The following is a 19,006-nucleotide window of genomic DNA, read 5'->3' as shown; positions in this document are numbered from 1 at the left end:
GACATAGAGCCCATCTAAACGTTCAGGATGTCCAATACTACTAAATAATATGCGCTCTTCAATCCAAAAATGGCATAACCTACTATCTGAAACCGAGGTCCATAGCTTACAAGATGATCACCAACCTCCCTGATTCTAATAAGGGTGTGAGAGATGACTACCTTATCGTCTCAGGCAACTAGGAGTTTTCTCAAGACGACGACATCCACCTCTTTCCACTCCCCAAAAGCGTCCTAGGAGACCATAAAAGTAAGTCACCATTAGAACACACACCTGTTGTCCATTATTTGTTTACGTTCTTCACTTCATCATATTGCTAATCACTTAACCTCCTTTCATTTTTCCAGTACTCCTTCAACTCGACAAGAACTTCCAAAAGTACTACGTACCAAGAGCCGACCTGCAAAGGCTCCTGGACCTGCCAATTTACATTTGAAAAGCCCCATTTCTCTTGGACTATATACAAGTCCCCACTTCTCGATGTCTCGTCGAGAAGCAAAACTCTGCCATCCGCCTCCATACCAACTGCTTCATCAAAGGCTGATCAGGGATCTACTTCGTATCCAGCCCACCAGCCGTCAACTTTGGTTCCGTCTTAGCATGTTCTGCCTTTCGAGCGCCGATGCCGCCAACATCCCTCTAACGCTCTTGCAGGCAGAACTAGAAGCAAAAAACGTCAAGGTTCTTACATGCAGGCGTACAATCTTGAAAAATCACCACTTGCTCTTCCAGCCTTCAGACTTGGAACCGGAGTTACCATCGCCGCCACCTTAGAAGAGACGGGTCGCAAACCAGTTATCGCCGATGATCTCTTAGTTGGTCTCCCTAAAGTAGTGACCGTTCATTCCACTCATTTCCCATAATCTATCCAGAAACCCAAGAAGGTAAAAAAGGCCAAGGCAAAAACCAAGGTCACAATCACCCTTTCTGATGAAGAGAAGGATCCTAAAGACGCGGTGTCGATATCAAAGATGGGTGAGGCCGAGAAGAGGCAAGCCACCATTAATTCGGCTAACGCCTCTCCACCAAAGCGTTTAAAGTCCTCTGCTGCTGGCGACACCTCGGACACCTTCATACCCAACATTTTGATTGATGGTCGTCTCATCAGGTTGTGCAAAAGTGCTTCCTACCAACTCAAGATCGCTATAGCCTTGTCAGCTGTTGTGCTCCTTCCCGCCGACATGCAAGCCATCAAGAGGCAGGCCACCACTAATTCGGTTGACGCCTCTCCACTAAAGTGTTTAAAGTCCTCTGTTGCTGGCGACACCTCAGACACCTTCATACCCAACATCTTGATTGATGGTCGTCTCATCAGGTTGTGCAAAAGTGCTTCCTACCAACTCAAGATCGCTACAGCCTTGTCAGCTGTTATGCTCCTCCCCGCTGACATGTAAGCCATCAATGACTACAATGAATACAAACACTTCGCATTCATGATGAGGAACACAATAGTGGTAAGTTTCCATTTTGCTTGTAGTCCAATTCTGTATACTTAGTGTACGAGCATGAAATAATCTTCTCGTATAATCCTGTTGACCAAGTCTGCACTCCTCCAAACATCGTCACTTTGCTTCCTAAAAACACACGTGAGCTAGCCGGCGAGTGTGTACCAGAAACCCCTCCAATGTCTAAGTCAGCAAATAGATAATAGACACAAAAGCTTTGTGGATTCAGGAGTATGAATTGCAATACCTGAGATTAGGGTTCGGTTTGAGCTTTTATAGATTCCTCGTAGCATAATCCTAGTAGGACTCTATCTCTTTTTAGTAGAGTCCTCCTAGGAATCATATTTCCAAATGATTATGCTTATCTTTAGAACACACTCCTCACTAGAAGCCTAGTGAAATGGCAACACTCTGTTTGGCCACTGCTTTCCCAACCGAACTACTTCACTTTAATCTTTCTCTGACTGAACAGCCCAAGCAACCAATTGATGAGGTGCTGAGTTGAACCTAGCTCGAACTTCTTTATTGAAGCCAAGTCAGTCTGTTGAGATCTATACCTAAATAGCCAATTCCAAGCCCAAATAACCCATCACTGGCTGACCTAGAGCCCATGTGGCCCGAAACCGGGCTATCCAAGCCCTTACCTCGGTCCACTATTCGACTCAACTCTCAAAGACAATTTCCTTAGCTTGGCCCAATTTGTCTACACAAATTACCCTCTTAATTGCCCCTTAATTTCATTTGTAGAGATGATTAGGATTACATTCCTCTAGCTGAACTAAGAATGCTCACGTTAGGCGAGTTAGAACAGTTGCTCAGTTTACCCAAGTCTCTTCAACTACACAACACGTCCATCCACCAGTCTGGCACTTCTAGCATGTCTGACATATCTGACACGTCTGAGACACATGGCAAGCCCCCATTGTGCTCGTATCCCTGCGACAACCGTTATACACTACCCAAATATTCGAATAATCCCGCCCTTTCAAGTCGTATGTATATAATGCCTATACATACGAACAATACCACTCACTGTTCATCATCTTCAACCAAACCCTAAAACATGTGCATCTTTTTTGCATCTCGATTCTTCCATCATTGCCCTGAACTCCTCCACCACTGAACTCGTAATCGCTCGGAGAATCATTTTTGCTATCTGGGACTCGATTCTGCCCTCAAATTTGTAAGTTCCTTTACTCTGTTTTGCTATTCCACTGTTATTCAAGTTGTTCTTTATTTTTGGGTGCTCTAATGCTAATAGTTCTTCCACATAGGCTTAAAAATAACATATCTGTATACTAAACCACCAAACGAGCATAATACAAACTTGAAATGGTCTTGGCACCATGTAAGCCCTTAAATTCTCAAGCTCTAAGATGAACCACCCATGGTTAGAACTAAAACCAGTCATGTGCAGCAAATTTGATCCGAAATCACGCTGAAATCGAAATAAAAACCAATTTGCACGGTTTTAGGAGTCACGACAAAGCTAAGAATATTACGGCTAATTCTAACCAGGCTAACACCTCGCCCCTAGCCAGGACCAGGCTAAAACCTTGTCCCTTTCCTTGGCCGAGATAAAAATGACGGGCAGGGTTATGTGGCCAAGCAAACAAACCTAATTAATTTAAACTATCACCTTAGCTTGGCCAACACTTGGGCATAACACAATTTATTTTCCACCTTGCAGACTTGACTAGGTTGGCCAGGCACACAATCTTAGTAGGACTCTATCTCTCCTTAGTAGAGTTCTCCTAGGAATCACATTCCCAAATGATTATACTTATCCTTAGAACACCCTCCTCACTGCAAGCCAAGTGAAATGGCAACACTCTGTTCGGCCACTGCTTTCCCAACCAAACTACTTCGCTTTGATCTTTTTCTGACTGAATAGCCCAAACAACCAATTTATGAGGTGTCGAGCTGAACCTAGCTCGACATTCTTCATTGAAGCCAACTCGGTCCGCCGAGATCTATACCTAAATAGCCAAGTCCAAGCCTAAACAATCCATCCCTGGTCGACCTAGAGACTATATGGCCCAAAACCGGGCTATCCAAGCCCTTACCTCGGTCCACTATTCGGCTCAACTCTCCATGACAATTTCTTTTGCTCGGCCCAATTTGTCTCTCACTTAGCATTAATTGTATATTATATTAACTCGTTTTCTTTCCTTTGCAGACTATACATCATGCTCATGTCTTTGCTTACAAGGTCGAGTTGATGAAGAAGGACCTCACAAAGGTTGTTGACCTCCTTCACTAGCTCAATCAGGTCGAAACGACAAGGATGAGGCTGCTGGACAAACTCAATGCAGTGAGAAAAGCTGAATGAGAAGCCAAGGTCGTGGCCAAGGTATCTGAGGAGAAGGTTGCTAAAGCCGAGAAAGATCTAGTCAAGGTACTGGCTACAAAAGATGCCGAGATCAAGGCCGCCAACGAGAAGGCCTATGAAGAGGGGCAGGCTGATGTTGGAAACAATACAAAAAGCAAGTTTACCTAGCCTACAAGGGTTACTACCTTGGTTGGGTTGCTGCTCTGAAGAAGCTGTCAGTTCCCGAGGACTCACCTCTTCGGGATCTTAACCAACTTGAGGTGACATTCCTTCTTTCTCCGGTAGGAAGAAAAGGAAGAGAAAGACGAAGGCAACAGTGCTGTTGTTATTGGGACTACGTCCCCTACTCTGAACGATCAGGTCTTAGACTTGACTGAAGATGATGAGGATGAGGTTTCCAAGAGTACCTCCATAAAGAAGGCCGACACCTTTGAAGTTGACAAGAGCCTCAAGGATACTCTGAAAAAGATAGACCAAGAAGTTGCAGCTGATGTTGAGGCCGATAACGTTGCTACACTGTCCAACAAGGCCAATATGCCGTTAACTGCCAATGTGGATCAGATCGAGAAAGCTGCTCCAACATCTAACACATAGGAATTTTTTCTTCTTTCAGTTGTACTTTTTCCTTTCTGTTTTGAACAATTTTCTATTTTTTCCAAGCAAAGTGCCTTCTAATGTAGTAAAGTAGCCTTTCCTTTGATGAATGCAAGTTTATTATCACTAAGTGTTGAGCTTTTGCTTCTTTCTTCTATCTTCTCATGCCTTGTATACTTTTGCTATCTTAATGCTTTGTATCTCATGAATTCTTCTAACTATTACATCTTGGATAACACCTCATCTCGGGTAACATTACCACCTTGGATTACAACATCTCAGATAGAACTGTTATTCACCTCGAATAACTTCAACTCACAAATTTTTTCCTAAAAATTGTAACAAGTATCACATTCAAACTCATACATGCTCTCTGCCCCTTAATATGAATGTAAGTACAACTTATGTTCACATTAAGGATACATCATCCGAATCTTGTCTAAGTCTGACTTAGACATACATGACTAGAGTCATCGTGTTTAGCTCATCTAAACAAAGCACTTAAGACTTAACCTTAGTGCACTGAGAGTACTACCTACCTTGGCTTTTTGTACAAACTAGCCAGATCATTATTGGCTTCGTCTTGTTTTTTTCTAAAACATTTCTTTAAGTTAGTTCAGCTATGTCGTTTTGACAAGCCTAAGTTAAACGTCTTGTACCCTCTTTGGAACATCATATCGGCTTTACTTTCTATCTGATCTAACATTAGAAATATACTAATGTAGACCCGACTTTCTTTATGCGCCCCCTTCTCGGAGAGGCGCGAATTTGGTCTCACTACAGTTTGGACTCCTGTCACGGTTCTGAATCTAATCTTACAAAGTGCAATGTGAGACTGATAAACACCAAAGAGTCCAAATTCGGCAAATCATTTTGGAAAATCGATTTTGAATAAAAAGCGCCAAGCATGGACTGCTTGGCCAGATTACAGAGTCGCCACCTAAATATTTTATTTTTAGAAAATTTAGCAAAACCCTGACTCGTGCCAAAGGCCACGTGTCCGTCATCACCAAAGTTGCCTCGACTCGGGAACTTAGGTACGAGAGGAGAAGGTCCTGGAATGAGTACCCCCGCTCACCCGATCAAAGGATCGGCCTCTACTAAGCATGATATGTTGTTTTATAAACCTCACGTGTTCTTATCTGGTTATTAACTAACTTACTATGTGATGCGCAGAGCATACAAGTATAGACTCAATCACGAGAATTGGAACAAAATAACTCATGTTTGTTTTTGAAAATGGTTTGAAAATGCTACTCGCAAGTAGGCTAAAGCGTGGATTTGCCACCCTCAAGTGGGCTTGGAAACATGATTTTGCCACTTCGTAAAGTGGGCTTAAAACTCACAATCATCGAGTTGTTCCAATTCAGGCAATCAAGCCTCCACCCACAGGCATTCATGCAGTTAATCACTTAAGCAAATAGCCTCATGGCAAGCATGCTATCATGGCAACACTCACACTCATGCAAGTATGCTAAAACGTAACACTTACAGTGTACTCCGAGCCAAAACAAAAGCTAGTTAGAAACAATGCATGATCCTAACTATGCTAGATGCCTAATGCAACACATGCAATATGCAATGAATAGGCTCGGCTATCTAAGATGGCATATGAATGTAACAATTGATACACGTATTCAAATAGGTATTGAAATACAATGCAGTTTGAATGATGCGCCGAGTCCGGTGTATGCAAGACAAATGAATGATGCACGCATGCAAAGCATAATGTATGCTAATTGAAAAATGCCCTGAAACTAACCATCGAAAGTGGTTAAGTAAAAGGGAGAAAGAAGTGGGGTTGGAAGACATGCACACACACACGCACCCTTATTACAACATTGCGCCCTCTCGAAGGAGGGTCCGAATAAATAAGCTAACTAGCTACGCTAAGCTAAGCTAATTATTACAAACCAACTAATTAACTATGCTAGCTAATTAATTATTACAAACCGAATTGAAACTAGCTATGCTAAGCTAATTAAAATATTACAAAGATGAATTAAATTAGCTAAGCACATTAACTAATTAATTACAAAACTAGTAAATTAACTAGCTAAGTATAGTAGTAAAATGGCCTCGAGGGGAGGGAGACATGCATGCTCGGTTCGCTTCGCCCGAAAATACATTGCCTTGCCATGAGTTGCCTCTGTTTGCACTCATGGTGATCTCAGAACATCACATGAACTTCCAGATTGCATCTGCCCCAACACAGGAACACTTTGGACAATTTCTCCTGCAGGTGGCCGGCCGGCCACCTCAACTAGCCGGCCGGCCAGTGCAAGTGGTCGGTAGGCTAGTGCAAGTGGCCGGCAGGCCACTTCTCTTTCCAGAATTCTGCCTTTGCTACAACAGAGAGCAACAGAGCCAAGACAATGTATTTGGCAAGAAATATGTGTACTACCACCCTCCTCATCGTGTCTCAAGCTCAAAGGAGTGTGGTACTTGGCTCTCAAGCCACCAATCAAGCATCTCAATGCATGATGGCCGAAGAACCAAGCTTGTACAAGCTTAGTGAATGCGCATATAAGACACAAAGTGCCTCCACCCTATCATGCATGATCAAGGGTGTTGATGACCTAGAAATGTGACACGTTTCATCACATTGAGTATGAAACGTCTCACATTTCTTGTGTTTGGATTAACGTCCGATCCAAACACATGCAATGCAACACACATATGTTGTCTTGCTCATGTTTTACTTGGTTCGATTTCTTGTTTACTCATTTACATTACCCAAACCATTCTTTAATCAATTAAGTCCAATGTGCAAGTCCTCTAAGGAGATGAGGTTAAACAAAAGAATGGTTTAAGGCATAGGAGAGACCATGCCTTTGACTAGGAGGAACCCTCAAAAGAGGGTTAAAGCAATTTTTAAGCACAAGCCTCAATCCCAAGCTTAAACACAATCTCAAGGCCAACCAACTCTCAAAGCAAATAAAAAAGAAGAAGAAATAAGGGAGTTGACAGATTTTCAAAGCTGAAATGGCATGCTCAAGACACTAAATCATGCAAACAATCCATGAAAGACATGCTTAAAAGCCAAATACATTAAGCTAGTAAAGAGCATCACTCTAGAAGCATGTAATATCAAGCATAAACAACCAAACCAGCTCTGGACAGTCGTGCCAATTCAAAGACTACAACATACTGAAATTGAAGCTCGAATAGCAAGAAAAACATGTTCGCATGTAGGCTCACAAGCAAGGCATAGAGCATAACTCTCAAAAGCGATGAAAGAGTGGAATATGTGAGAGTGTGTCTACACTATATGCACTAAAATTGCATGCTGAATGATGCCAAAACATGCAATCGTCACATACACAACATGTTAATGACCTCAAAACTTAAAGCTAGTCGAGGCTATCTACACTACAACTATACAAAGCAAGTCTCAAGGGACCAAGACCACTCAAAATAGAGCTTAAACATGTCAAAGCAAGGCCAAAAACATGCTGGAATGGAGCCAGCACATGCTAGAATGATAGGCTACAACATCAAGTACACTAAGTTAGTGAGCATGATTACACTACAAGTGTAAGAAGCAAACAAGAGGCACTCTAACCAGCCAAAAACAGAGTTATAGCATATCAAAAAAGTTACAAAAACATGCTGAGATCAAGTCATTAGGTGGTAGAAAAACATGCTCAACTATTAAGCCATCTATGCATACAAACAAGACACAAGGAGAGGGGACCACCCCCTTCCTATTTTGAGCCTCAAAACCAACTTTCTACCACTGAAATTGCTCTGAGTTTCAGTGGTAGAAAGGCCAAACAAAGGGGGTTCCAAAAGCTAAGAAAGGTGGCTCAAAAGGCTTTACAAGCCAAAGAGCCAAGGGAGGAAACCACCCCCTAACCAAACATGACTCAAACCAACATTTTAAAGCCTTAAAATCAGAGTTTTTAAGAGGTTAAAACCAGCATTAAAATAGCATGCAAAGGTGGTCAAGCACTTAATCAAAGCAAAGCTTAAAAGGGACAAGCTCTTACCCTTGAAGCACGGCAACAATTCAGCAACAATTCTGAACCAAAACCAAGCCTAAGACCTCAAACCAAGCTTCAATGGACCTCAGCTCCAAAGTGAAGGTGTTTGACTAGGTGTTTTAGTGCAAATATGTGAAGGAAACTCACTTTCAAGCATAATATAGAGAGAGAGATAGAGAATTCTAAAGAGAGAGGGAAATTTCAGCTCTGAAATTTTGTAACCCTTAAATAGGGGAGAGGGAGCTCCCCTTATATAGAACAAGCAAGCAAAAAGCTTGCTTCATCCCTCCATACACGTGTATGGAGGATGAGCCTTAGTGAGCCACAGCTGGTTTAAAAGATCTGAAAATATCTAAGAAAAGAGAAAATTGGCCGCCGGCCACCTCCCCTAGTCAGCCGACCACTTGAAGTGGCCTACAAGGGAGAAAAGTGGCCGACAAGTGCCACAAGTGGCTGGCAAGGCCTTCTCCCCCCCTAAGCAAGAGGCATCAAGGTGTGGCCCAATAACAAGGCCAAAACATAGAGAGTTTAGAGGCTCAAAGACAAGGCGCTCAGCTGAGACCTTTGGGCGCTCAAAACAAGCACAAACATGCGCAATCATCGAGTGCACAACCAATGACGTCTAAGTCTTAAGGTTGGTAAAAAATGGGGCGTCTATAACTAATAACAACATTTTGCAAAATCGAACTAGTATTTTATTAATCAATACTTTGGCTAGACATCCTATAGATTACATTAACTATAAAAAGAAGGAAAGAAATTAAACTAATGATAGAAAAACTTCAGATTACTAGTGTTCCAAGGCCTTGGCAGCTCTTTGCCATCACAATCTTCTAGGCCTTATGCCTCATTGTCGACAACTGATATAATTCTATATGGACCTTCCTAGTTTGGGCCAACTTTTACTTTTTTGGGATCTTTTTTGTTGCCGACAACCTTTCTTAGGACGAGATCCCCAATTTAGAAATCCCTAGGAATCACTTTTTTGTTATATGACCTGGCAAGTCACTATTGGTATGCCCTTAGCCGAATTGCTACTCTCTCCCTCACTTTTTCAATCAAATCCAGATCTTGGGCGAAAAATGCTTCGTTTGTCCCATTCTCTACAGCCTAAGTTTTGACTCCACGAATGTCGATTTCTAATGGTATAACAGCCTTGGTGCCATAAGCCATGGCAAAAGGTGACTCTCTTGTTGATCTTTTTGGCATGGTATAATATGCCCATAGAACATTAGACAACTCCTTCATGTACTTGCCCATGGCAGCTTCCAGTCTCTTCTTTATTCCATTCAACATGGTTTTGTCAGAGGCCTTGACTTGGCCATTGCTTTATGGGAATCTTGGAGTTGAATAGTAGTTCTTGATCATGTATTTTGCGCAGAAATTCTTGATTAGCTTACTACCAAATTGGGTACCATTGTTTGCCACAATGGCTCTTGGAATCCCAAATCTAGTAATAATATTCTTACAGATAAAAGTTCTTACATCCACATCTTAGATTTTGGCTAAAGGTTCAGCCTCCACCAATTTCGTGAAGTAGTCCGTTGCTATTAGCAAGTACTTCATCTGTCTAGTTGCCTTGGGCAATTGCCCAATCAGATCCATGCCCTACTGGGCAAATGGCCAAGGACTGGATACTAGATTCAAGTCCCCAGCATGTTGATGTATCAAAGGTGTCGCACTTCTTGACATAGGCTTCTGCATTCTTTTGCATACAGGGCCACTAGTACCCTTGTGATATGGCTCTGTGGGTAAGAGATCTGCCCCCTGCATGGCTTCCACAAACTCCTTTGTAGATCTCATATAGGAAGTCTTTTACCCGAGAAGGGTGCACACATTGCAATAATGGTCTAGCAAAGGATTTTCTGTAGAGATGGCCTTCTGCAGACAAGCAGAATCTTGCCGACCTGAATCTAATCTTGTGTGCCTCATTCTTGTCTTCCGGCAACCTGTCATCTTTGATGAATTTGATCAAGGCATCCATCTAGCTTGGGCCTGGCTTTATACACATTGCCTCATATTCTGTTATCAAGGGCTTGATGTTTCAGCTCGACAAGTAGTCCACCATGATGGTTTTCGGGGAGTCTGGCTGTCATGACCCAAACCCGCCCCTATAGGTTTAACATCGTGACCGGCCAGTAATCTTGGGATTACTGAAGCCCTCTGAGATAGATTAACATAATATTAGGGGCTGGAGAAAACAAATAACAAATATACAACGTTTATTGAGCTGTGCAAACTTATATGAGATAGAAAAATTTAAAACTTTTTATATACGTATTTACACATCATCCTTAAGTCATCATATATATACAGATTAGACAAAAAGGGACTTAGCCCTATTTACAAAATAAACAAAGACTTGTTTAACCAAACAAGAAAACAAAATTTAAACTTTAATCACATAGATATAACCACTTGACATATCCGAAACCTCCATGAGAGGCACATAGGTTGACTGACAAAAATAGATTCCACGAAGACGCCTCTAAGCCTGGTCAAGCGCCTGATCACCTATATATATAAATAATACAGTGAGTTGGAGCCCAGTGAATAATAACAAAATAAAGGGTTTAATGAATGTTGTCCATAACAGATACAGAAAACTGAATTCAGTTCATATAAAAAATGGAATCAGAATCATATTCATAATCAGAATTTACAGTTAATCGTACGTGGTACATCCATTAGCACTAACAGAAACAGTTGACCTATAAATGGATGGCCATGAAGGCATACAGTTGACTCACGTGCACAGAAACGGTACAGTTGGCTCATGAGACGTACAGTTGGCCCATAAATGGGACGTAAGGATCCATAACAGTTGGCTCATGAGATGTACCGTTGGCCCATAATTGGGACATAACAGAACAGATAACATATGTCATTTGAAACTAAGGATGCCACTAATACATTTTAGAAATTTGGACAATCATTCATTCATACAAAGCATAGCATTTAAAAAAACTGATCATTTCATATCATCAGAAAATAATTGAAGTTAAATATAACTTTACAGAGTTATTACTCACAGATAGTTGCAGAAGCAGATCAGACAGATTAGACATTAGACAGATCAAGCAGACAATAACTTATGACCTACACAAACACATAACATATACACATTGAAACACAATATCACTTCCTTGATCAAACTTGACTTTTCTTGTTTTTTTCTGTTTAAGTAGTCCGAAGTTCTACTATGCTTATTCTTTCTTATTAAACGGGTTATTATTTCATATATTCTTTCATTACCAAATCCATCTTTTCCAAATAGACCGATTTCTTACTTGGCTTATTAATCAATTATTACTAAATCAGTGATTTATTCCTTAACCAATTAATTTATGTTGATTGTTAGTTTATTAATCTTGTTGAGGCATAATTCTTGCCTAAGAATGCTTGGAAAGAGATGAGATGAAAATATGAACTAAATGCCATTTTTCAAAATATATTGAAAACGAGCTGTTTACTCGAGTGAACTTCTTGCCGTTCGAGCGGTTTGTAAAGATTGCAAAAGTATTGGAAGCCTTCAATGTGCGCTCGAGCAGTAATTATACCGCTCGAGCGATCTGTAAAATTTCAGAGTTCCAAATTTCTCAAAAAATGGCTTCCAAACGCATTTTCAATCTTTAAATCCATACATATCTTGATCAAAACCATGAAAATACCTTAGAAAACATAAGCACTTAATTATTTAGAAATTATTTGCTCAAAATCTTGAAACATAATAATTAATTTATTTAAATCAAAATTTTACTTAATTTCAAAATCAAAACCTATGAACTCATGGTTTTCTAAAATTCTTTTTCAAAATCAAATGTACAATTAGAATATCAAAATTTGTAGAATTTGTTCATACATGTAGGAACTAGACTTAAACTCATGTAAGATATTCAAAATCAAATCCAAAATAATTAGCTTCGATAACCATGAACATGCATGTAACCAATTTTATGTTCAAATCCTAATTTCTTTCTAATTCCATGAATATAATCTCAAATCCTTCTCAATCTCAAATATTATAAGATGATTCTACAAAATCAAACCAAAAACAATCAATTTCTAAATTAACTCTCATAAAATTGATCTTAGCTCCAATTCATCGTTTTCTTGTCAATTTCTTTTTAATCACTTAAAATTAATTTCAAACCCTTTTTTTTTCCATTTTGCTTCAATCATGAAACCAAAGTTTTAAACTCCTTAGAAAATCATTTGCATGTATGAATTTGACATTAAAATGAACTAATTTTATATTTCTATTAATTTTCTTCATATCTATCCCAAATTTAAACTTATAAGTCTTTTACACATGAACTAAAGTCTAAAATCTTGAAATTCCAACATGCATGTAAGGATGAGTTTCAAATTTATGAAGAATAACAAAAATCACACTCAAACTAATTAATTTCCAAATTTATTTCCATTATCTTACACTTAACTCAATTTTTCTTCATCTTCTTGCTAATTCTTTTTAATTACATGATATTGAATCCAATTTCATCTTTAATTTCAAGTGTAATATAAAGATTCTACAAAAATAAAGCATGGCTTCACACCTTGAACTTTAATCTCAAGAAGTTTAGTTGATTCTCTTCTAATTCTCTTGTTCTTCCTAGCTTTTCTTTCCTTAGTTCTTCTTCTTCTTGGATTGAATTTTGCTTCTCTCTTTCTCTCTCTCTCTCTCATGGTTTATGCTCCAGCACAAGAAAGGAAATGAAGTTGCCTACTCTCTCTCCTTATGTACACACTTATATACACAAGACGTGAGGTGTAAAGAGTTTTCTCAAATTCTCTAGAATGTACTCGATTCTTTCCAAATATATACACCAACATGTTAAGGCCCAATTAATTAATTGAGTAGAATTAGATTAGTTTAGCACACTAATTACACATTAGCTTAATTAATCATAACTAATCGCAAGTCCCACATAATTTAATTAGTCTAATTTGACTTCCATGAAGGCCCAATTAATTATATTTAAATTTATCAGTCTGAATCAGATTTTTAATCAAACTCTCAAAAGGCTCCAAATATCAAATTGAACTTATCACTATCCTCAATTTTGGTTTCTCACATCATTAAGGTCTTCAATTTCATATCAAACTCAATACGTTACATACTCAATTGAATACCTTAATTGAATACCTCATAAATAAATTTAATTCGTAATAATCTTAATTCCCAATTCTCATAACTTAATTAACTCCAATTTGGACCCAATTAATCAAATCTCAATTTTACAAATCAAATCAAATCAAATATTTAATTAAACTTCCATACGGTTCGATACTCGAAATTAAAACAATTCAATTCACTAATTATACTCTCTTGTGCCATTTAGGCTTTCAATTTCTACTTCCAAAATAAATCCTCAAATAGAATTATATACGAATCAGACTGAATAATTCTTATAAACCCCAAATTAAATTAGAATAATGAATGATTAAAATTCAAACCTCCTTAATTAATTAAACACTAATTACTATACGTGGTAAGGTCGTCACACTGACTTTATGGCTGAGGTAAGGTTTGCCAGTGCATCCGTGTGACTATTGTCATCTCGGCAAACTTGCTGAAGCCGAAAACTCTTGAACTGTGCTAGCAACTTGATGATCTCTTTGACATAGGCAACCATCCTTTTATCTCGGGCGACATATTCCACTGTCGCTTGGTTCACGATGAGTTGGGAGTCACAATAAATTACCACCTCCTCGGCTTCGACTCTTGCTGCTAGTTTTAATCTGGCAATCAGTGCTTCGTACTCTGCTTTGTTGTTTGAGGCCTTGAACCCTAGTTTAGCGGACTGTTCTAACATTTGTCCATCTGGTGAGCCTAGTACCACTCCTGCCCCTACTTCCTGTCGGTTTGAACTATCGTCAACAAAGAAGTGGAAGGACTCGTTAATGTAAATGTTACAAGGCTTCAGCTTCTCTTGTTTCTTCTTCTTTCTTGCTAGCTTGGGGTTCTGTACTTTCCTCCAGTTCTTTTATACATCCTAGGCCAAGGTTCATAGGTCTTGGCCTTGGACTTGCGCTCGATGTAAACTCAACAACAAAGTCTGCCAAAACCTAACCTTTGATTGATGTCCTTGGCCAGTACTCTATGTCATACTGACCTAGAACTGCAGTCCATCGTGCTATTCTTCCCAATAAGTCTCCATGTTACAACAAAGACTTCAGCGGGTGCACCTTCAACACCACTATCTTGTGAGCTTGAAAGTAATGGTTTAGTTTCTTTGAAGCCATTACTAGAGCGAGTGCCAATTTCTCTAGGGGAAGATACCTTGTCTTCACGTTTGCCAAGGTTTTGCTTACATAATATACTACTCTTTGTTCTCCTTCTTCTTCTCAGACAACCATGGCATTGACTGCGTAGTCTGAGACTACCAGATACAAAAATGGCTCATCTCTTGGAACTGAGTTTGATAATACAAGTGGGTTGTCAAATACCTCCTTAAGTCAGCCAGAGCGACTTCAGATGCTTTTATCCATAAGAAATCTGTGGTCTTTTTTAGCAGCTAAAAGAATGACCTACACTTATCTGAACTCTGGCTTAGGAACTTGTTCAATGCCGCTATTTTACCAGTCAAAATTTGGACCTTCTTTGTTGTAGTCGGGCTCTTCAAATCAAGGATGTCCTTGATCTGATCAAGACTTGCTTCTATCCTCCTTCTAGTCACTAAATACCCTAGAAACTTACCAAATCCTACTACTTCGAAAACACACTTGAAGGCATTCAACCAAAGTCAATGTGACTTTAAGATGTCAAAAACCTCTTTTAGATTAGCTAGATGATCGGAAAGTTTCTTAATTTTCACGACTACGTCGTTGATATAGACTTCCACAGTATTCCCAATTAGATGTTTGAACGTCTTGGTTACGAGCCTCTAGTATGTTGCCCCTACATTCTTTAATCCGAAAGGTATGACTCTATAGCAGTAGAGTCCCTTTGGAGTAATGAATGCCATATTCTCTTCATCTAGTGTGTACATGGTTATTTGTTGATAACCTCTATATGCATCGAGGAAGTTTATCCTTTCATGTCCCGATTGGCGTCCACGAGCTAGTCTATTTTGGGCAAAGGAAAGAATCCTTTGGGAAAACTTTGTTCAGACTCGTGAATTCAACGCAAACCCTCCATTTGCCATTCTTCTTCTTAACTACCACCATGTTGGACAACCAAGTTGGGTAATTCACTTCTCTGATTGCATGTGCCTCTAGTAATCTCTTTACTTCCTCTTCAATAGCTTCCACATAGACCAAGGTCGGTCGCCTTGCTCTCTAGATCATCGGTTTGGCCGACCTATCCATGTTGAGCTTGTGGCGGGTAATTTTGGGACTGATCCCCAACATCTCGTATGGTGTCCAGGCGAACACCTCTATATTTTCTCTTAAGAATGCTTCTAATTTTCTTTCTTCCTCTTTGGCTAAACCTGAGCCGAGGAGAAAGAATTGCTCTTCGTCTTCTTCTTGTACCAGGATCTTTTTCAAAGACTTATGGCTCTTGTTGGTAAGCATTTTACCAACATCATCCAAGAACTCTGGGTTTTCATCTTCTACTTCGGTCATCTTTACTTGTCCGACGTTATAGGTGTACTTCGTTGCTTCCATAGAGTAATTTTTCACCTTCACTTGGTCTTCTCTCACTTCTTCAATCCTAAACTCAGTTAGGAACTACAACAACTGGTGCAAGGTTGAGGGAACAGTCCTCATGGTGTGCAGCCAAGGTCTTCCCAAGATAATGTCGTATGGGGAAGGCGTATCAACCACGATAAACTCCGTGGTCGTAATCTTTGTTTCTGCCTAAATCTCCAAACATGTGGTTCCCAGAGGCCACGTCGGCGTCTCATTGAATCCGACCATGGGGCTGTCGAGGTTGTTCCAAGTCATTCTTGTGAAGGTCGAGCTCTTTTGTAACATCGGACTTACTTGATGTCACAAGAGCTACCTTGGTTAATAAGTATTTGCCTTACCTGGCACTCTCTGACCTTTAGGGTCACTAGCAGAGCATCGTTGTGTGGATGCTGGACCATCTTCAAGTCTTTGTATGTGAAGGAAATGATCGGCCCCCAATGTCCCTCTGTCTAGGGTTTCTTCTGTTGAACCCAGTAGACATGCTGCAAATGTCTCACTATTTTTTTTTCTCCCCAGATTTCATTTACGTTGACCTTAGAGTGGATCTTATTGATAACATATGGTCCGTCTATCTATAGCACTGGGGATGGTGCCACTACTGCTGGCGCTTGGGCCAGCTTCGCCTGTTCATCCATCGTCTTCTCTACGTTTATCAAGTCTCTCAGGTGTCCCTGTCTAACAAAATCCTGTAAAGGTTGCTTCAAAGCCTAACACCCTTGGGTCATGTGCCCATTCTCGTCATGGTAGGCACAATTCTTCTTGGAATACCTACCCATGTATTCCCTTAGAGTCTTTTGTGGTGGTCTAAATTAAGGCTGGTTCCTGATTCTTTCCAGGATCCTGTAGATCAAGATCTTGAAAACTATACTCATGGCTTGTATGGCGTTCAATCCTAGTTCCGATTTGTCAGTGTTGGTACTGCCTCGGCTCTACTTTGGTTACCCGTTTCGCTTCTCCTGGTTCACTGTACTTCATTTCTTTGCTTTCTTGTCCTCTTTTTTCCTTGTGTACTTCTCAATCCTTGCCATAAGATCCTTTATATTTTTCGGGAGGGTCTTTGCAAGGGATTGCTGAAATGGGTAATCATTCTCCAAGCCATTCTTGAAGACACGACTACAAGTTCCTAGTTACACATTGAAATCCGGTTGTAAACCTCGTAGTACCTCTTGGTGTAAGCCCTAAGGCTTTTGCCATCGTTAATCTTCAAGGCCAATAAGGAATCGACCCTCAATGACTGCAATCTGTTCGTAACAAATCTGGCCACAAATATCTCGGTCGAGCCTTCCCAACTTTTGATACATCCCTTTTGTAATTTGAGGAACCAATCTGATACGATTTCCACAAATGTCGACGGGAACACTTTGCATAATAACTGTTCATTCTTACTCTACAGAGATATTACATTCAAATATAAACCAATATGAAAGTTCGGATCTAACTTACCATTGTAGATTTGAAACCTCGGCATGGTGAATCTCTTGGGTGCCTTGAATGCATCCAACTCCATCAAGAGCAGCTGTAGACACCCCATTTTGACTGGCCCTAAGACTTAGGTGCTTTCTTTTGATTACCTGATGATGACAATCAAAACGTGTTTCTCACAAAATCTTTAGTAAGAAAGATGAAATTTGAGGTTTAATCCCAACCTTCACATATTTTTGGCCAAATTATTTTTCATCCAAAATTCACCATCCCCACTCACCATTCACTTTCATAATCACACCCCACAATCTCCACTCACTATCCACTTTCATAATCACACCCCACGATCTCCACTCATCATCCATTTTCCTAACCATACCCTACCATCCCTACTCACCATTTACTTTCCTAATCACACACTACTATCCCCACTCACCATCTACCTCCATTATACATTGTCTTCTATTAGCTCCATTATCTTCCCTAAATGCTCCACTTTGTCCTCCACCATTGCCCACTTGCATTGCCTATATAATGAGAGCTCTAATCTTGAGTTTGAGGAGATGAATTTGAGAGGAGAGGTATAGAGAGAATACTAAGTTTGAGTTAGAATTTGAGGGAAAAGAAAGCCTTGAAAACAATAGTGTTGTCTTGCCAAACTAGAGAAGTTGTCTAACTTCACATATCTCATCTTCCCTTGCCAAAACTACTCAAGAAACTCCTTAAAACCAAGTCCCAAAGCCTTGATCAAAGAGAGTAATCCTTGCCAAGTCTAAGAAGATCAAAAAGTGATCAATACATTTGTCCAAAATTATCATTCTAGCTCAAATTTCAAGCTCTTGAATTGAGGATTGAGAACACAATTCATAACCTTAAAGGTGATTAAAAGGAAGTTCTTTGGAAGGTGAATTTTCAATCTCTTTCATTTTCTTGCATTTTCTATCTTATATTTATTTTCTTGCTTTAATTTCATATTAGTTTTGTTGTAAGCTAACTAGAAGTAGTTAGTTGAGCCACCTACATATTCCTTGTTTGTTTCTTTTCTTGGTGTTGCAACAAGACGGGTTTTGCTAGGCCTAGTTAGCCGGCTGACTCATTTGGCAGACCAGTTAGCTTCTTTTGTACGAAATAAAGTAGTCTTCCGGTGTTGAGCATACTAATTTCCAATGGTCTCCAAGGCGCATGAAGTTTCTATTTTGTTTTCATTTGAGTATTTTGTGAGGTTTTTTATTTTTTTATTTTATTGTATTATTTTCCTCATTCTTCTCTCATTTGGTTTGTAATTATTTATTCAATGTGTTGTAATAATTCCTTACCCTGCTTCTTTTATTTGCTTTCCTTTGTGAACATGCATCATGTTTTGTTTTTCATTCTATCCATGCTTTGCATCTATGTTTCATGCATCATGATTCGGCTAAGTTTGCATTTATGGATTTAACCAATTCTTATGTGATTATGTGCGCTACCTCATATTCTTTGAGATGATTCATGTATCATATCTTAGAAGCCGAATCTTTAGTTGCATTTCATGAGTGAATTGCATTAGGATTTTGTATATAAGATCATGCATATTTTGCTAATTTTATTTT

The sequence above is a fragment of the Camellia sinensis genome, chromosome 12 (genome assembly GCF_055761805.1).
Source record: "Camellia sinensis isolate YWXY chromosome 12, ASM5576180v1, whole genome shotgun sequence".
Taxonomy (NCBI): Eukaryota; Viridiplantae; Streptophyta; class Magnoliopsida; order Ericales; family Theaceae; genus Camellia; species Camellia sinensis.
The sequence above is the reverse complement of the archived record's forward strand: the minus strand, read 5'-3'. Positions refer to the sequence as shown.